This window comes from Geotrypetes seraphini, chromosome 6 (assembly GCF_902459505.1).
Source record: "Geotrypetes seraphini chromosome 6, aGeoSer1.1, whole genome shotgun sequence".
In the NCBI taxonomy this organism is placed as follows: Eukaryota; Metazoa; Chordata; class Amphibia; order Gymnophiona; family Dermophiidae; genus Geotrypetes; species Geotrypetes seraphini.
Window position 1 is genome coordinate 97,837,768 of NC_047089.1, and position 13,902 is coordinate 97,851,669.

The 13,902-nt window shown below is 43.9% G+C and overlaps 1 long non-coding RNA gene across 1 annotated transcript in view; it reads left to right on the forward strand.

Moving 5' to 3' along the window:
* LOC117362092 overlaps positions 1-13,902 on the forward strand; it is a 162,507-nt gene that overhangs the window by 132,664 nt on the left and 15,941 nt on the right. Inside the window, exon 2 of the long non-coding RNA XR_004539798.1 lies at positions 2,987-3,115. This is a non-coding gene — a long non-coding RNA (uncharacterized LOC117362092). The remainder of the gene's footprint in view (positions 1-2,986; positions 3,116-13,902) is intronic.

Genomic DNA, 13,902 nt, shown 5'->3' on the forward strand with positions numbered 1-13,902 from the left:
AGTAAAAGGGCCTTTATGGAAATTTGTTATTTATTCCTTCATTCCTTGTGTATCTATTTGTTTGTAAGTGTGTCGGTCCAACCCATTATTTTTAAATTTAAAATAGTATGTCTAAATGTATGTTTATTTTTATTCTATTGTAACTCATTTAGTAAATTTGAATAAGCGATTTATCAAATCAAAATAAAACTTGAAACTTGAATGTACATACAGGAGCTCATTTTCATAGCACTTAGACACACGAAGTGCCATAAGTTACTGTGGTAACTTTGTGTGTTGCAGTGCTTTGAAAATGAAGCCCTGAGGCAATGATGGACAATATTTGCCTCAAATTGCATTAAATAGGAAAATCATATATTATTTATCAGTAATGTGTGTCAGTTTAAGTTACTGTAGGCTATATAACAATGAGATGAAGGGCCAGATTCTTAACACAGCACTTTAAGTTAGGCAGTGGTAGCCATCCTACTGCCTCCAAACTTAATTGGATTTAAGTGGCATAATTGGTCATGCCATTATAATCCAATTAAAATCTCATTTTAAAAAAGTCCCCTGACCAACGCCTTCGCGTGGCACCTACTGGTGCCTAGCGATGCTGAAGGTCAGTAGTGGGCATGGTTAGGGGGCAGTGCCAGCCTTCAGCATTGCTAGGCGATGTTGGCCATGATTCACGAAGGACTCTAGGCACGGTAAATGTATACCTGTGAAATCCTGGCCTATATTCCGGTGCCTAGGATCCTTTCTATATACCTGTATGCCCGATTCTATACTTGGCACCTCTCAGTGATTGACACGCAGCAGGCATCCATTTGCTAGGTGCGTGCTGCGTCAGGTGCCGCATATAGAATCAGCCCCAAAAAGCATACAAATGCATGCAGAACATCTCATTTTGTAAATCAAATGCCATGGCTTATACTGAATTTCACAAGCTGTGCTATTCCAGAAAACAAAATGCAAGCAGTGTTATTCCAGAAAAAATTATAGTAATATTTTTCTTGCCTAGGAGCATCAGGCTGCTAAAGCCTTCCTAGGGAGGTTGATGCTGAAAAATAAAGTGAGCTCAGGGTCACCTTTGCTTCCTCTCACAAGAAAAGATGCCCCTCCCCCCCCCAAAAAAAAAAATAGCACTTCCAGACCCCTCACCCCTGAAGACACATTAGGTATGTTGTATTCATGCATCACTCTGACTCCCTATTATCCCCCTCTGGTCCCCCTAACAAAGAACCCTAACCCCCTTAGTGCTCCCCTCATGCAAATAAGTGGTAATCTAGAGGGATGGGGCATGACCCTTAGCAATACTGTAGTGATAACTACCAGGGATCAGAATGCCTTGCCCTTATACCATGAAACTACTGCTAGGGCTCTTGTTTGCCATTTAAACATGGCACTAGCAAGAGCAGGAGCAACTAGGGATCCTTCCTGCCTCATCCCCATATACCACCACCGATTGGTTGAGGTAGACCAGAGAAGGTCCAGAGGGATCCAGGGGAGATGAATGGGTGGTAGTGGTGTGACTTGAATTCAAGTTACCTAAGATTAGTCTTCAGGGGTTGGGGTTTTGGGGTGGTTAGGAGGTATGTTAGCTGCCACTGCTTACAGGCAGCAATATAATGCAACTTGTTAGGTTGATCACAAGATGCATTACTGCTTTACTGTGAGAGTGCTAACTTGCAATTCTGAATTTTCACAGGATAGTGACTCCCACAGTAAACTAAGCTGTGGTTAAATGGCATACGTATTTTATTGCAGCTCAGTAACTTTTCCTTTACATTTTTAAGTCATGTTAAAAAAGGCACACTTGCGTTTTTAGCGCCGGCTACTGCGGTAACAGCTCCAACGCTCATAGAATTCCTATGAGCATCCGAGCTGTTACCGCTGTGGCCAGCGCTAAAAACACGAGTGCAGCTTTGTAAAGGATGGGACAAATTAGCAATAAAAAATGCACATCGCTAGTTGCTTGGGTTCATGGATTGTTGATGTTCCAAATTTAGGTGAAGGTGATCTTGGCTATATCTTCTTTCAGTCTGAAAATAACTTTATCCTGTCACACCATAACCAGCAAGGCTAAGGCTGATATTGGTGCTATTATAGGGCCCACATCATGTGTCCTTTGCAAAGGACACATGGATTGTGCAATGAGTCATTATCTTACTATGCAAATGGAAATACTTCCATAACTTAGATCTGACTGCAATGTAAGGCACTTTAATCACAGCACTGGCATGGCCAGTACTTCAGTTTTTAAATAAATGCCTGTGAAAATAGAAAAATATTTTCTGAATTAAGAGGATTACAGTGAGAAAATATATTTACATATAAACTCTAAGCAAATGTGTATCTATAATTACCCTGGCGTGTTATGAATATTTTGTTGACACCATATGAAAAAAGACCTTCTTCACAGAGCAATGAGCAGTATAGATTCACCTTTCTGACCATCTTCTTTCCTCTCTTCTAAATATCCTTATCAAATATTTACTATTCTTCTGAATGACCACTCTGATTATCCTAAGAATCCTTTTCAGATACCATGATGATGTCATGGAAACGTTAGATCCATTATGCTAAGTTGGGACCTCCATCTATTCTGACCTCTTGCCATGCCCTTCTGAGAGCTATATGATATTTTTACATAAAAGGTCATCTTAATCTACATCTGCAACATGTGATCATAATACACTTTAGTTTAATCAACACTCATAAATATTTAACTAAAACCATGTGGAAAGCAAAAACAGAAATATATTATACAGAGCATTTCTAATCTTGTCATGAGAAAGAAAGTATTTAGAACAAAAAAATAAAATGAAAATTTCTCCAATTTTTGGTTTTCTATTTGAAAATGAATTGTCTTCTGTATGCATTCAGTATTTCTTGTCATTGGGATATCAAAGCAATGATTACCCTAATTATCTTAAATGTAGTGCTTCAATTTGATAATTTACAATACAATTACACAATCATAATTAATTTGTATTGATTTCAGCCTTTAGAAGTTTAAGAACCACAGATTCCTCTCTTAGTCCTGCTTCCACCAAGCTACATTAATATTTGCAAGATGCTGAAGAGTCTCACCATTTTCTCAGATGTAAATTTGGTATTAACAACAATAAAGGTTAGTAAAGAGCAGATATTCTTTTAAAACTTGAATTGCAGAGGTGGGATATATCTGGTGAGAGTGGGCTGCTAGGCATGAAGGACCATTGGTTTGACCCAGTAAGGCTATTCTTATGGTTTATTCCTGTGCATAAGGATATCTGCATCTGCTTTGCCACAAATCAACAGGGTTTCTAAGCATTTTTAAAATGTATTCCAATTAGGAATAATATAATCTTGCAAAGCTGTTAGATAAAGAGAGTTGTACAACCATGGGTCCGCCTGATCAAACTTTTTATGTGCATATGAGGCCAGAAACAAACCAAAGCATTATGGACTTCTGACTACAGCCAAAGACTTCTGCCAGAATATGAAGAATGACTATAGACATTGTCCTTTGTTTTCTGCTATGTATATGCTGTGAATCTGCTAGAAGCTATCAAATTTAGCTCTGAAGACCTTAAGATGCAACAATATTGCAATATCTTCAGCCAATCCCAATACTACTGCATTCCTTGTCTGCCTCCTATGTCTCATCACTGAGGACTTGATTCATCTAACTGCCATGTGATAGCAAATATTTAATTGGCTATACCAACCTCGATGAGCTCTGACTCTGCCAATTAAAGAGGCTGTTTATGGTTCTAATAGATTTGCACACAGCTTTGATAATGCAATATGAAACTATTAAGTGTAAGGAGAGGCAAAATGACTTTGCTTTATGATATCTTCGCTTCCACAGGTGTCCAAGATCCTGCAGGCATAGTGTTGCCATTCTGTCCCCAATGCAACACCCAGAAGACCAACAGGGCATGATATTCAACACTATTTAGCTGGCCGGGGATGGCTCCCAGCCAGCTAAATAGCACATGGCTGGCTATCTGCCGACATTCAGCAGAACCTGTCACCAGGAGTGGGATCCCTAGGATAGTAGACTTGGGGGTGGGTCAGTAGAGTGGGCAGACCTGATGGGCTATGGCCCTTATCTGCCGTCATCTTCTATGTTTCTATAATATCATTGTCTATCTCCTACTGAAAATCCTGTTTGGTGGATAGCCTGGTGACCGGCTATGTCATGCAGCTTGCCAGCTAAGTTCAGTGGCCAGAAAGACCCGCCTAAAAAGCAGGTCTATCTTTGTTCTTATTTCTTATCTGCCAACATGGAGCCTTTTTTAAAATACTGTATATGGAGGTGTGCATGAGTATTTCCCTGCTCTTGCAGTAGAAGTAGCCATTTTACAAAGACATACATTGAAAAACTAAATAGAGGGACTTGGCAACTTATACGTGTGAGTTACACATGCAAATAGGTATTTCACAACATGCATTTGTAGGTTTGCAAAATGGCATGCATTTGTAGGGAGCTTATACATTCAAGTTGTGAAACACCAACTTGCATGTGTAAATTACATCTGCAAGTTGATGTTTCTCTTCAGCTTGGAGAAGAGATGACTCAAGGGTGCTATGATAGAGGTCTATAAAATACTGAGTGGAATAAAAAGGGTAGATGTGAATCGCTTGTATACTCTTTCCAAAAATAGTAGGACCAGGGGGCATGCGGTGAAGCTACTAAGTAGTAGATTTAAAACAGACTGGAGAAAATATTTCTTCACACAATGTGTAATTAAACTCTGGAATTTGTTGCCGGAGAATGCTGTGAAATCAGTTAACTTAGCAGAGTTTTTAATTTCCTAAAAGAGAAGTCCATAGGCCATTATTGTGATGGCTTGGGGAAATCTATTGCTTATTCCTAGGATAAGCAGTATAAAATCTATTTTACTACTTGCTAGGTACTTGGGACCTGGGTTGGCCACTGTTAGAAACAGGATACTGGACTTGATAGACCTTCGGTCTGTCCAAGTATGGAAATTCTTATGTTCTTAACTTCCATGTGTAATTACACTATGTACTAGATTCAGTAAATGGTGCTTTAAAAATGGCACTGAGAAAAATCTGTGTGAAGCACCAGTCTATAAATGGCACTCTGAGTTGCGCACCATTCACAGATTATCATTTAGCAAGATGTGGACACAAATCCAAATTGTTGCCAATAATGGTTAGCACCCAATCCATGGTGCTAATTGGCTCATTAGCCAATTTAGTCTTCCATGCATCTCAGGATCTAACACAATTTTATGGATATTTGGGCACTATTTATATAACTGCCCTTCATATGCCTTCCAGTTTGCAGATTTAGATGTGTACACACTGCTAATTAACAACAGAATCAGCAATGTTTTAAATTTTAATTTTGGAAGGGGAAATAAACAATGGGGGATTAATGTGGAAAACTCCCTTAATTCCTCCTGTCAAGGGCTGACCCAATTGAGCAATTTTTACGAGTCAACATGTGCAAGGGAGCAGCTGTAAACTGATGTTTATATATTGAGACATGAAAATTCAATCCCTTTCTGAAATGGCGAATACACTGGTAGATTTTGGTTCTGCTCAAGTCCCGCACAAACCACACCTACTCGCATCACACAGAAGATACTGTTCACAGGTGTGAAAAATAGCTTTCTAAAATCACATTCTAACACACTTATGTGATATTTACATGCTTTCCAAGCTATGTACATTTATCTTACCATTTTTGCCAAGTCATGTCTCACTTTGTCAGCAATGCTATGTTCTACCATGCCATGCTCATAATGCTATGTCTCACCATACTATGTTTTGTCATTTTATATATTTACCATGCTTTGTTAATTATGTTTGCTATCTCTATCAGACAATGGTTGCCTTGCTATTTTATGCCATATGATGTCTGAGAGTATGGTGCGGGATTATAACTACAGCCTCAGCACCCTGTGGTTGCTGAGGGTTAGGGTTAGGGTTAGATTGTAAGCTCTTTTGAGCAGGGACTGTCTCGTATGTTAAAATGTTCAATGCTGTGTACGCCTTTCAGCGCTATAGAAATAATAAATAGTAGTAGTGGGTTCAGGCTTGCATTGTCCTCTGTGACCCTGAGCAGGCCACTTGGTTCTCCATTGCCCCAGACACATTAGATTGGAGCCCACTGGGACAATAGGGAAAAACTGCTTGAGTACCTGAATAAATTCATGTAAACCATTCTGAGCTCCCCAGGGATAATGGTATAGAAAACTGAATAAATAAATAAATGTAAATGCCAGTATTTAATGTATAAATCACAGACAAGGTTTCTAAAATAAGGTCTGTTTGTATGTTAGGTACAAGCATTTTTACATCTTCCATAGAACAAGTGTAACATGCTCTCACCTAGATTTGAGAAATACAAGTATAACTTACAATATTCTAGAAGTTACACATGTAAATCTGTACCCACCCCCAACCCACACCCATGCTTGAGCTGGATTTGCTCTTCTGGAGGCTGTAATAGGGGAAAACACCCTCCAGGGTTTCAAGACAAAGTTAGACAAGTTCTTCCTAAACCAAAATGTACGCAGGTAGGCCTGGACTCAGTTAAGGCACTGGTCTTTGACCTAAGGGCCACCGCGGGAGCGGACTGCTGGGCACAATGGACCACTGGTCTGACCCAGCAGTGACAATCTTATGTTCTTATTTGAATGTATACCTTCAAAGTATGCACTATCAAAGATATGTACATACTTACAGAGTGGCATGTAAATTGCTTATTAAGTGTATGTGTTCACACATAGACTCAAATGACTAGAATGCTAGAATTTATGAAATGTATGTGCTATCCAATTTTAGGTGGCTCCTAATGACCTCCAATTTAATGAAGCTCTGTTATTTTTAAAAATATATTGTGCAGTCAAAACAAGGCCAAATAAATCAAGCTCTTACTTTAAATTTATCAGTATAAAATCTGAACATCCTCCCCATGAAACCTTTGTACTTTGTCATGATTCATGTCATATTAGAAGGCTTTACTCTATAGAATTCTCTTCCAAAGGAGCTAAAAGCAGAACCGTATTTTCTTGCTTATAACGCACGCGTTTTACGTGGTTTTTACGTACCGCGCATACCCTCGCACGTTATACGCGTGAGCACGTTGTACAATTTTTTTTTTACATAGTTCCCCCCCCCGACGTCCGATTCACCCCCCACAGGACCGCTCACATCCCCACCCCGAAGGACCGCTCGCACGCACCCCCAACCCGAAGGACCACTCGCACGCACTCCCACCCGCACCTGCACCCCCACAGCCTCCCGACCCCCCCCCCCCCCATCATGTAGAAGCTCCTACCGGTGTCTTGCTGCTTCCTCTTGGCAGTCCCGACACCCGACACGATCGGGGCAAGAGGGAGCTCAAGCCCTCTTGCCCCAGCCAACCGCGGCACACCCGACACGATCGGGGCAAGAGGGAGCTCAAGCCCTCTTGCCCCAGCCAACTGCGGCACCCCCGACACGATCGGGGCAAGAGGGAGCTCAAGCCCTCTTGCCACCCCGACTCCCCGACACGATCGGGGCAAAAGGGAGCCCAAGCCCTCTTGCCCCGCCGACTCCCCAACTCACCGACAATATCAGGCCAGGAGGGAGCCCAAGTCCTCCTGGCCCTGGCGACCCCCCCCCCCCCCAACTAGTTGTTTGGGCCAGGAGGGAGCCCAAACACTCCTGGCCACGGCGACCCCCTACCCCCACCCCGCACTACATTACGGGCAGGAGGGATCCCAGGCCCTCCTGCCCTCGATGCAAACCCCCCTCCCCCCAATGACCGCCCCCCCAAGAACCTCCGACCGCCCCCCCAGCCGACCCGCGACCCCCCTGGCCGACCCCCATGATACCCCCACCCCCCTTCCCCGTACCTTTGTGTAGTTGGCCGGACAGACGGGAGTCAAACTCGCCTGTCCGGCAGGCAGCCAACGACGGAATGAGGCCGGATTGGCCCATCCGTCCCAAAGCTCCGCCTACTGGTGGGGCCTAAGGGGCCTGGGCCAATCAGCATAGGCCCGGGAGCCTTAGGTCCCTCCTGGGGGCGGGGCCTGAGGCACATGGGCCCAACCCGACCATGTGCCCAAGGCCCCACCCCCAGGAGGGACCTAAGGCTCCCGGGCCTATTCTGATTGGCCCAGGTGCCTTAGGCCCCACCAGTAGGCGGAGCTTTGGGACAGATGGGCCAATCCGGCCTCATTCCGTCATTGGCTGCCTGCCGGACAGGCGGGTTTGGCTCCCGTCTGTCCGGCCAACTACACAAAGGTACGGGGAAGGGGGGTGGGGGTGTCGTGTGGGTCGGCCAGGGGGGTCGCGGGTCAGCTGGGGGGCGGTCAGAGGTTCTTGGGGGGGCGGTCGTTGGGAGGGGGGTTTGCATCGATGGCAGGAGGGCCTGGGATCCCTCCTGCCCGTAATGTAGTGCGGGGTGGGGGTAGGGGGTCGCGTGGCCAGGAGGGTTTGGGCTCCCTCCTGGCCTGAACAACTAGCGGGGGGGGCGCAAGGGCCAGGAGGACTTGGGCTCCCTCCTGGCCCGATATTGTCGGGGAGTTGGGGAGTTGGCGGGGAAAGAGGGCTTGGGCTCCCTTTTGCCCCGATCGTGTCGGGGAGTCGGGGGGGGGCAAGAGGGCTTGAGCTCCCTCTTGCCCCGATCGTGTCGCGGGTGCCGTGGTTGGCTGGGGCAAGAGGGCTTGAGCTCCCTCTTGCCCCGATCGTGTCGGGGAGTCGGGGGGGGAAAGAGGGCTTGAGATCCCTCTTGCCCCGATCGTGTCGGGGAGTCGGGACCGCCAAGAGGAAGCAGCAGGACACCGGTAGGAGCTTCTACATGATGGGGGGGGGGGGGTCGAGAGCCTGTGGGGGTGCGTGCGGTCCTTCAGTGTGGGGGTGGGGGTGCGGGTGTGGGTGGGAGTGCGTGCGAGCGGTCCTTCGGGGTGCGTGTGCGTGCGAGCGGTCCTTCGCGGTGGGGGTGCGAGCGGTCCTGTGGGGGGGGGTGAATCGGATGTCGGGGGGGGGCATCAGGCTTTCAGGGTGGGGACAGGACTTCAAGGGGGAGAGGAGAGTCGGGGCGGGCGAAAGGAGAGTCGGGGTGGCCAGAGGAGAGTCGGGGCGGGCGAAAGGAGAGTCGGGCAGCGACGGGAGAGTTGGGCAGCTTGCGCGGTATACATGTGTGCGCAGGATATAAAAATTTCTGTGCATAGATTTGTGTTTTTCGCGCGCTATACCCGTGTGCGCGTTTTACACGGGTGCGTGTTATCTACGTGAAAATACGGTAACTCATATACTATCATCTTCAGGAACAACCATAAAGTTCTGTTTTGGGTTTTTCATTTGGTTTTTTAACACAGATTTAACAATCTATGGACTAGATTCACTAACCTGTCTTCCGTGGCCGGTCCGTGGCCAATCCCAGCAGGCCCGACGAATTCACAACAGGAAAAAATTCAAATGAGGTTAGATCGGAGGAATGCCCTCATCTGCCGATTCGGATCTGTAGATGGCCTGCGCATGCGTCTAAGACCCTTTTGAGCCATGACTTTTTTTATTTTTTTTTTTTTGTAGGCCAGCGAGCCCGAGGTTTTAACCCGCTTTAAACCCATAGGTTAAAACCATGGGCTCGTAGTGCGGGGAAGGGCAGGAGAGATTCAGGGCGGCAGGCACGAGAAATTGGTGACGAGCAGGGTGGCGATTCGGGGCAGAGCAGGCAGGAGAGATCGGGGTAGAGCAGGGCGGCAATTCAGGGAAGAGCAGGCGAGAGAAATTGGGGAAGAGCATCGGGGCAGCAGGAAGGAGAGATTTGGGGCAGCAGAGAGCAGGGCTGGCAGAGAGCAGGGCTTCAATGGAGCTGGAGAGTCGGAAAGACGTTTGCGACTGGTCCCCAGCAGTTGCTTCTTGGGTTGATCGGCCAGCCCAGTCGGTTTCAAAAATTTATTTGGTGAATCGTATCCCTGTCTACTTTCCCCTCATTTGCATGCACAGATTGGAAGCGGATCACAGGAGAGGTTAGTGAATCGGGCCAGAGGGAAATCTGGTTGCAAAGGGGTCGCAAACCAATTGGTACACAATGGGTTTGCTTAGTGAATCTAGCCCTATGTCCTTAAGACCTGATTCTAGCATGATTAATATGTAAGTTGTTCTTCCTAGTAACAGTCTCCAGGATAAACACTACAAAATATAAAATTGAAAGGATGCTTGTTTTGTTACTATGCATGGTTTTAGCATTATGCATGTGAAATCTATTTTGACCTAAACAGGAAAAAAAAAACCCTCTTAAATAAAGTCTATCTAAAGAGTCTATATTAATCATTTGAAGAGGAAAGATAACTAATTTTACATTTCTATCAATACTGGAGACGACTGTAAGGATAATCTTTTGATTACACACTTTCCATTTCACAATAGACTAATGTTTCCAAAGACCAGAACTCTTTAAGTTCAAGTTGTATGAGTAGAGTCCATGTTAAAAATAAATAAATAAATAAAAATCACTGAGAACTCTGATACAGTTAAAATCAAATAAATGCTCAATAAGGTTGCCACTTCCCATCTCACCCTGAACTGACTGAACAGTCTCATTTAAAGATTTTCTCCTTTGTAAGCATGGATGAGATGGCAACCTTAAGTCTTTACTATTTATAGCAATGCCTGTATATACAGTAGAATGCAACTGTTGTAATAAATGTGCATTGTTATAGATTTTCATGGTAAATCTTAGTCCAATGAATGAACAAGACAGTAGCATGACTTTTCTGGTTTAGGAACTAGGTTCTAACAATTTTATGAGGTAGAAATACTCATGCAGCTGTACTGCAAATAATGGAGGGTTCATTGCAGCCATATCACTAGTGCTAATGAAGAAGTACAATTTATAATCCAACTCTAAGGCAGTGTAAATGAGCCCCACTGGGAATAAAAGGACATTTAACAGAAGTCACCATTTGCAACCTAATAGCCCAGCATCCTGGTGTGCTCTGATTTTAATATTTAAATTATGGTGTTCCAAGTTTGTTTGTTTTTTAATCTGTACTTGTTAAGCCATTTTGCCTGCCATTTTGAAAAATCAGGAGCAAAATTTGATGGCAAGAGGTTTGATAAGGTCCTCAACTTTAAACAAAGAATGAATCTGATGGGCAAACAATGCTCCTACCTTTAGGCTCATAGGTTAAGCTTCTAAATGTGTGCCCTATTTTCAGTAAAACTTAAAAGCATAACTTTTCAATAGAAAATTCATCTTAATTTAGGAGCTTAAAAGTTATGTTTATACAGTATATTTAGGCCTAAATCAGTCCTATACATCACTCTTCAAATTAATGTGTGAAAGCACATCCAAAGCCAACATTTTGTATATCTTTTTTAATATCTTTTTATTTTAATATAATAAATTATTCAGGAAGGAAAAGCCTCGGAGATCTCTGTGGATCATTCACTATGATCCAGGCAGTGGCGTACCTAGGGTATGTGGCACCCGGGGCCCATCATTTTTTGACACCCCCACATGTAAAAAAATATTTTTTGTAATGACCATGAAATGGAATAAATGGTCAGAATAGAAACAGGCAGTGAAAATTTTCTTATATTCCAAACATAACATAACATAAATTATGTCTGAATTGTCATGACATCAGAAGTACATATGGAGTAGTTGCAGGTGATGCTTGGGACAGTTCTGATTGTGTTAGTTCGGTTTTATGTGTTTTTTGAATAGAAGGGTTTTTATTTCTTTTTTGAAGGTTTTGTAGTTTGTGGTCGAGGTCAATAGATTGTAGAGTTGGGGGTCGAGTGTTGCAGCTCGAATGGCTAGGAGGTTGTCGAACTGTTTTTTTCTTTTGACGTTTTTGGTTGGAGGGTGTGTGAATGGTGCGTGAGTTCTCCTATGTCTGTTTGAAGTGGATTGAATTATTTAGCTGAAGAAATTAGTTACCCCCCCCCCCCATTCCACACACATTAATTCTCTTCCATTTTTGTTCCCATTATAAAAAACACTGATAAGTTCTCAGAAAAAAATATATTAAAATAAGAAGTGAAAACAAAGGCCCCTACAGATGAGAACATAACATAAGAATAGCCTAACTGGGTCAGACCAATGGTCCATCATGCCCAGTAGCCCATTCTCATGGTAGCCAATCCAGGACACTAATACCTGGTCAAAAACCAAAGAGTAGCAACATTCCATGCTACTGATCCAGGGCAAGCAGACACTTCCCCCATGTCTTAATAACAGATTATGGACTTTTCCTCCAGGAATTTGTCCAAATCTTTCTTAAAACCAGCTACACTATCTGCTTTTACCATAACTTCTGGCCATTTCATTTTTAAGTTTAGATCTTTCCTTTCAAACAGAGACCTTGCTAGATGTCAAATACAGCACAAGGTAACTTCACATGGACTTAGCTGTGCAGGAAATGTGAATCTCCTCATACACCCACCATATAGTGCAAAAATATGCAAAGGTCTGTTTTTTTCTTTCGATCACTACATAGCCTAATGCCACACAAGCAGCGCTGTTACAAACATATTCTGTAGGTCAATGCTAAGGATAACAAAGTTTCCTTCCTTGGACCAGAAGGAGATGTTGATAAACCACTGGAAGAGATCCCAAAACAACACCCAAAGACCCACTCAGTATGTGAACCAGTTGAGTGGAGTGGACTAACTGGGGGGTGGAAATGGGCCCAGAGTTTGCTCAGCAGAATTTCCCAGACCACCTCTTCCTCTCAACACATTGACACGCTTCCACTACCACCACTAGGAACACCTCGCTGGGTAGGCCAGCTATGCTATAAACTTTATAAAACACATTATTATATTTTCTTATAAAGCACATATTTTAACTGAACTCTCTGACATCCTCAGCCTTTCCATTCACAAAAATAGAAGGAAGAAAAGTTCCCATTTCCTGCTGTCTCATGTCCCCGGCCTATACAATATTTTTTTTCTGCAGACCCTTCAAAAGTCTGACCAAATCCTCATTTCACTTGCATTATAAAGTACTGAGGATGCCATCTCTCCCCAATCCCAGGTCCTAAAGTCTAAGACAGTAGCGCAAACTAATGCTGCCAGATTCAGAAAAAAAAATTTCGATTTGATTCAGCCTATTGAATTGGTTTTTCAATTTGATTTTCCTGCCCAGTTGGGTGATTTTTATCAAAACTCCTGGTGGGTTTTATAGCTTTTTCACCCCCTTTGGCTTCTCCTAACCACACTGGCGCTGTGGTGTAAATAAAATAAAGAAACAAAAAGGACTTTTCCTCTCTCTGTTAAATCCTAGCTCACGTTTGCAGTCCAACACCAGCTCTGGCAGGATACACATTTCAAATCTGACATATTGTAATCACAAAACAGAAAATAAAATTAATTTTTCTACCTTTTGTTGTCTGGTTATATTTCAAATCTTGTTGGTCCAAGGCTCTGGTTTTCTTCTGATAACTTGCTTAACAGGGTCTCCTTCTTTCTTCTTTCTGCATGCTAACCATCCATCTGCCAACTCTGTCCTCCCTTTCCATTTCTCTTCCCTCCCCAGGAAGTCTGGTATCTTTCCTTTTTTTCATCTCCGTCCACAGATCCACCTTTTCTTAACTACCCTTTCATCCGGCATCTCTCCCTCCTTCCCCACCACCCCAGAGTCCACCATCTCTCCCTTTCTTTTCCCAATTACCCTCCTATCCAGTATCTTTATCCCTCCTCCACACCATCCCTTGTGTCCAATTTCTCTCCCTTTCTGTTCCTTCCCTCCCTCCCTAAATCCCACGGTCCATCATCTCTCTCCCTCTCCTCTATTTTCAGACCCATTATTTCTTCCCCCCCCAAACTTTGGCATATGCACGTCTTTGAACACCCCCTTCCCTCCGTGTACTTCTAAACCAGGGTCCCCCCCAAAGGCCTGTCCCCCCTTAAAGGTCTGCCTGTCCCCCCTTGAAGGCCTGCACCCCCTTGAAG